Source organism: Coregonus clupeaformis, chromosome 35, assembly GCF_020615455.1.
Source record: "Coregonus clupeaformis isolate EN_2021a chromosome 35, ASM2061545v1, whole genome shotgun sequence".
Taxonomy (NCBI): Eukaryota; Metazoa; Chordata; class Actinopteri; order Salmoniformes; family Salmonidae; genus Coregonus; species Coregonus clupeaformis.
This window is the reverse complement of record NC_059226.1, coordinates 31005586-31012492: the sequence shown is the minus strand read 5'-3', so window position 1 is coordinate 31012492 and position 6907 is coordinate 31005586. Positions and strand designations below refer to the sequence as shown.

Below are 6907 nucleotides of genomic sequence, written 5' to 3'. Positions count from 1 at the left end.
ACTTGAGAAGGTTTTGGGGAAAGCCATTCCTTCCCTACCAGAAGAAGGTTATCATTAGCATCATCGCTAACCGCTACACAAAGTGTAGACATACGCGCTCACCGCACACATGCACACAGACAGTGGCATTCCTGTGCGGTTTCAGAAAGTTTTATGGAAATACGAATCACTGATGCATTTTGTTCATGTCTTATGATTCACTTAGGCAAATGAATGCGTTTTCTAACAAGTTGAATAGATTTAGTTGATTTCCTACTAAATTCAATACATTTTTGAATATTGTTGAATTTCGGTTTAATGTCTGGATTGCGTCCGCAACGCCTATTTTATAGGGCCCTAGTCCATGAACTTGTCATAAGTCAACATATGACATGCCCTCTTTTTTTCCCCCCACAAGACTGAAAAATATAGCGTGGAAATGTAAGTAAGGTTTGAGCTTCTTCAGTCTGTGTCACAAAGTGGATACTTGTTTGTGTCTCTTTCAGGGTGAGTGACACATTGACTTTATATAGTGTACCAAGAGTGGATCCTTCGCTTACGGCCATACCAGCCTGAATACGCCCGATCTCGGAAGCTAAGCAGGTTCGGGCCTGGTTAGTACTTGGATGGGAGACCGCCTGGGAATACCAGGTGCTGTAAGCATTTTGTTCCAGTAGGGGGTACCCTTGTGTCATGGAGCAACTGCCTTTTATTTATCACCCTAATAATATCATGTATTTTTATTGGACTACATGCAGTTTGTATGAGCTGCCCTGCCCTGATCAAATTGAATAATGGACAGTGCGTTTCCCTCAAAATGTAGGCAGTACATTCAGCCTTTGTTTTTAGTCTAGGAGACTGTCAATGTCTGTTTCACAAAGTTGCATGGAAATAGGAATCACTGATGCATTTTGTTCATGTCTTACGATTCACTTGGGCAAATGAATGCGTTTTCTAACAAGTTGAATAGATGTAGTTGATTTCCTACTAAGTTCAATACATTTTTGAATATTGTTGGATTCCGTCCGCAATGCCTATTTTATAGGGCCCTAGTCCATGAACTTGTCATAAGTCAACATAGGATATGCCCTCTTTTTTTCCCCCCACAAGACTGAAAAATATAGCGTGGAAATGTAAGTAAGGTTTGAGCTTCTTCAGTCTGTCTCCCTTTCAGAGTGAGTGTCACATTGAATTTATATAGTGTACCAAGAATTGTTCCCTCGCTTACGGCCATACCAGCCTGAATACGCCCGATCTCGGAAGCTAAGCAGGGTCAGGCCTGGTTAGTACTTACATTTACATTTTTGTCATTTAGCAGACGCTCTTATCCAGAGTGACTTACTTGGATGGGAGACCGCCTGGGAATACCAGGTGCTGTAAGCATTTTGTCCCAGTAGAGTGTACTCGTGTCATGGAGCAACTACCTTTTATTTATCACCCTAATAATATCATGTATTTTTATTGGACTAAATGAAGTTTGTATGTGCTGCCCTGTCTGCCCTGATCAAATCAAATAATGGACACTGTGAACCCTTTTGACTTGTACTGATTCCATATCTGTTATTTCATATTTTTGTTGTCTTCACTATTATTCTACAATTTAGAAAATAGTAAAAATAAAGAAAAACCCTGGAGTGAGTAGGTGTGTCAAACTTTTGACTGGTACTGTGTATAGGAGCGCCATTGATAGGCTATAGCCTAGCCTACATTTCAGTCTCTTCTTCGTTTGTGTTGCAGGAAAATGTGCATTGAAGTTGTTACAGGACTACAGAGAACATACTGAATGTGTTGTAACTGTCCCCAAAATGTGTCGCTTTTCCATTACAATTTTTTATCAGAAATCCATTGCATACGGTCTGCCAACCAAACATAGGTCTCAATTGCAGATTGATTTGAAAGCCAACACTAAGTTCTCTCGGTTTCCAGAGTCCAGAGTGCAGCTTCCAGAGCCTTTGTAAGACAGTCTCTTTATGGCCAAGTTTAGCATGTAATCCCCTTTTGTGGAGGGTTAGTGGATTTGGGGGTTGTTGGGAGTAGTGCAGGAAACTAGCCGTTATGTAAAAGCTATTAGCGGTCTGGAAGACAAAGCCCTATTATTGGCTCGAGAGGCGATCACTGAGTACATTTGGTGACTGAGCTGCTCGTTCAGATTTGCCCCTTGATCAGAAATAACAATTTGTTCTATAATACATGATGTAAAGTAGAATATGTAATATACTGTATGACGCAAAAGTCGTCCTACCGGCTATGTTTCTGCCTGATTGAACAGCGAATAGCTCAGATACACATGAAAACATAACATTCAAAATGGGCGAATATTTCCTTTAAGAGGACATTTTAAAAGTAGGTCTACGTGTATGACTGTTGTCTACTTTCTACACATTCGGATGGATTCTCTCACCACTTTCTCACTATAGTTTGTCAGTTCACATGAATATTGAGAGATTAACATGCCGTATTTGATACTACAGAGATTAAAACAGGGAAGGAGGGCAGGCTGAGACAGCCCTCCAATAAACTATGCAGGGACACAATGGTATCAATCTATGAAGCCTACTTTATCTAGCCAACATACATTGGGGAAAAATAGTATTTAGTCAGCCACCAATTGTGCAAGTTCTCCCACTTAAAAAGATGAGAGGCCTGTAATTTTCATCATAGGTACACGTCAACTATGACAGACAAATTGAAGAAGAAAAAATCCAGAAAATCACATTGTAGGATTTTTAATGAATTTATTTGCAAATTATGGTGGAAAATAAGTATTTGGTCACCTACAAACAAGCAAGATTTCTGGCTCTCACAGACCTGTAACTTCTTCTTTAAGAGGCTCCTCTGTCCTCCACTCGTTACCTGTATTAATGGCACCTGTTTGAACTTATCAGTATAAAAGACACCTGTCCACAACCTCAAACAGTCACACTCCAAACTCCACTATGGCCAAGACCAAAGAGCTGTCAAAGGACACCAAAAACAAAATTGTAGACCTGCACCAGGCTGGGAAGACTGAATCTGCAATAGGTAAGCAGCTTGGTTTGAAGAAATCAACTGTGGGAGCAATTATTAGGAAATGGAAGACATACAAGACCACTGATAATCTCCCTCGATCTGGGGCTCCACGCAAGATCTCACCCCGTGGGGTCAAAATGATCACAAGAACGGTGAGCAAAAATCCCAGAACCACACGGGGGGACCTAGTGAATGACCTGCAGAGAGCTGGGACCAAAGTAACAAAGCCTACCATCAGTAACACACTACGCCGCCAGGGACTCAAATCCTGCAGTGCCAGACGTGTCCCCCTGCTTAAGCCAGTACATGTCCAGGCCCGTCTGAAGTTTGCTAGAGTGCATTTGGATGATCCAGAAGAGGATTGGGAGAATGTCATATGGTCAGATGAAACCAAAATAGAACTTTTTGGTAAAAACTCAACTCGTCGTGTTTGGAGGACAAAGAATGCTGAGTTGCATCCAAAGAACACCATACCTACTGTGAAGCATGGGGGTGGAAACATCATGCTTTGGGGGTGTTTTTCTGCAAAGGGACCAGGACGACTGATCCGTGTAAAGGAAAGAATGAATGGGGCCATGTATCGTGAGATTTTGAGTGAAAACCTCCTTCCATCAGCAAGGGCATTGAAGATGAAACGTGGCTGGGTCTTTCAGCATGACAATGATCCCAAACACACCGCCCGGGCAACGAAGGAGTGGCTTCGTAAGAAGCATTTCAAGGTCCTGGAGTGGCCTAGCCAGTCTCCAGATCTCAACCCCATAGAAAATCTTTGGAGGGAGTTGAAAGTCCGTGTTGCCCAGCGACAGCCCCAAAACATCACTGCTCTAGAGGAGATCTGCATGGAGGAATGGGCCAAAATACCAGCAACAGTGTGTGAAAACCTTGTGAAGACTTACAGAAAACGTTTGACCTGTGTCATTGCCAACAAAGGGTATATAACAAAGTATTGAGAAACTTTTGTTATTGACCAAATACTTATTTTCCACCATAATTTGCAAATAAATTCATAAAAAATCCTACAATGTGATTTTCTGGATTTTTTTTTCTCATTTTGTCTGTCATAGTTGACGTGTACCTATGATGAAAATTACAGGCCTCTCTCATCTTTTTAAGTGGGAGAACTTGCACAATTGGTGGCTGACTAAATACTTTTTTCCCCACTGTATAACCCACGTTTGCCTGGGCATGTTCTCCATGAGGCTCTTGTATGGGACTCAGGAAAGACTCATATCATCTCTTGCACAATTCTTTTTTTAATGGTTCACTGTAAGCGAAAGCATGTGTTAGTCATAATGAAGAACACTTGTAATGCCGTTCCAATCACCTTCAGCTGTTAACAGTTGAGATGGGTGCTGGTGATCTATGACCCATCTTACTATAGGCAGCATCTATATATTAATTACAGTTGTATATTACTATGAAATGATTGCCATTTGTAATATTTTCATTATATCAAGTATAGCATTAATAAATAGTTCAGAAAAATAATATAATTTCAAGTTCTGATTTGATGTAAAACACAAAATGGACATCAAGTTTGAGTCTAGGTCCAGGATGAGTAACGTCATAATGGACCCTGGTAGTAGAGGAAGAAAGGGCGGCTTGAAGTTCACCAATGTGGATGTACAGCTGCATTTTGAGCCCAGAGACTGTTACGGGGCTTATTGAAATAGAACAGTCATGGAGCTAATGCAAATCTACACAACATATAACAGGGAATCAGTTAGAACATATAAGCTAGCTTCCACTTTTCTGAATAAGCTCCTGAATCAAAGAATAGGCTATAACAGGTAATTCCTCAGCTGACCATTTGGCTACTGATCATCTAATCCAGATTGTATATTCATCTAATACACACAACTCCAGTCCTTAAAGGCTCTAGTCCTGCTGCTTTTATGTATCTCCTTGTCAAAATATAATGTATTTATATTCCTAGGTCTGCCCTGAGACGCCAAGTATTTTGAAAGCATCAAAAAGGAAGCCGATATTGACAGGCTTTGTGTTTCTACTCATTTTACAGTCCATCACAAGTAAGAAACAGTAAACCTATCCGCCAAACCACAGACGCTGAGAAGCTTTGGACTTCGGATGGAAAAGACACAGATGTATTGATCTGAACTCTTGTTCTTGGTTATCTGAAGTGTCTCAGTGTCTGTTTGACCGACTGCAAGATATACTGGCCCTACCCTCCCGTTTGTTGTGGTCTTTGGCAGGATATTGCTGAGCAGAGAATCTACCAGTCTTTAAGGGCTTTGAGATTAAGCACATTTTGCTGAGGGATCCACAAGTTAAAAAGACAACTCGCCGCAACCTTAATCATATCTTTTTCTTTTTGTTAACACTTCCACTTTCAAAACGTAAGTTTCACATATTCAATTAAGAAGCACCTTAACATACTTTGAACCTCAGTGTCAGTCAAACTCAAAGCCACTGTACTCCTCTGAATCAGCATTAGCTACAACAACATTCACATTATAGATCTGTAATACAGTGACAAATGACAAATATTAGCATAGGAAAATAAATACCATCTCATCGTCCCCCCCCAAAAATAAAACATGTCTGTCGGTCAGTGGAAAGTGCAAAGCTGCGATGTGTCCTGTTGGCATAGATAGCTATATGCCTAGATATAGGGACACACATCACACAAATGATCATAGAAAACAGAGAGAACAGACTGGGCCTTTTCCAGTGTCCACTTATGGTTCTCTGGTATTACAGGCCAATCTATCTATCAACGTTGACTACTATAGGCCTAACCTCCATAAATACACGACATGGCCAAAAGTATGTGGACACATGCTCATCTAACATCTCATTCCAAAATCATGGGCATTCATATGGAGTTGCTCCCCACTTTGCTGCTATAACAGCCTCCACTCTTCTGGGAAGGCTTTCCACTAGATGTTGGAACATTGCTGCGGGGACTTGCTTCCATTCAGCCACAAGAGCAGTAGTGGGGTCGTGCACTGATGTTGGGCGATTAGGCCTGGTTCGCAGTCTGCGTTCCAATTCATCCCAAAGGTGTTCGATGGGGTTGAGGGCAGGGCTCTGTGCAGGCCAGTCAAGTTCTTCCAGACTGATCTCGACAAACCATTTCTGTATAGACCTTGCTTTGTGCACGGGGCATTGTCATGCTGAAACAGGAAAGGGCATTCCCCAAACTGTTGCCACAAAGTTGGAAACACAGTATCGTCTACAATGTAATTGTATGCTGCAGTGTTAAGATTTCCCTTCACTGAAACTAAAGGGCCTAGCCCGAACCATGAAAAACAGCCCCAGACCATTATTCCTCCTCCAAACTACAGTTGGCACTATGCATTGGGGCAGGTAGCGTTCTCCTGGCATCCGCAAACCCAGATTAGTCTGTCGGACTGCCAGATGGTGAAGCGTGATTAATCACTCCAGAGAACGCATTTCCACTGCGCCAGAGTCCAATGGCGGCGAGCTTTACACAACTACAGCCGACGCTTGGCATTGCGCATGGTGATCTTACGCTCGGCCATGGAAACCCATTTCATGAAGCTCCCGACGAACAGTTATTGTGCGGACGTTGCTTCCAGAGGCAGTTTGGAACTCGGTAGTGAGTGTTGTAAGCAAGGATAGACTATTTTTACTTGCTTCAGCACTCGGCAGTTCCGTTCTGTGAGCTTGTGTGGCCTACCACTTCGCGGATGAGCCGTTGTTGCTCCTAGACGTTTCCACTTCAGAATAACAGCACTTACAGTTGACCGGGGCAGCTCTAGCAGGGCAGAAATTTGACGAACTGACTTGTTGGAAAGGTGGCATCCTATGACGGTGCCACGTTGAAAGTCACTGAGCTCTTCAGTAAGGCCATTCTACTGCCAATGTTTGTCTATGGAGATCGCATGGCTGTGTGCTTGGTTTTATACACCTGTCAGCAACGGGTGTGGTTGAA

The 6907-nt window shown here is 42.3% G+C and overlaps 1 pseudogene; it reads left to right on the top strand.

Moving 5' to 3' along the window:
- Positions 1-533: 533 nt before the first annotated feature.
- LOC123482684 lies at positions 534-642 on the top strand (annotated as a pseudogene).
- Positions 643-6907: the final 6265 nt, after the last annotated feature.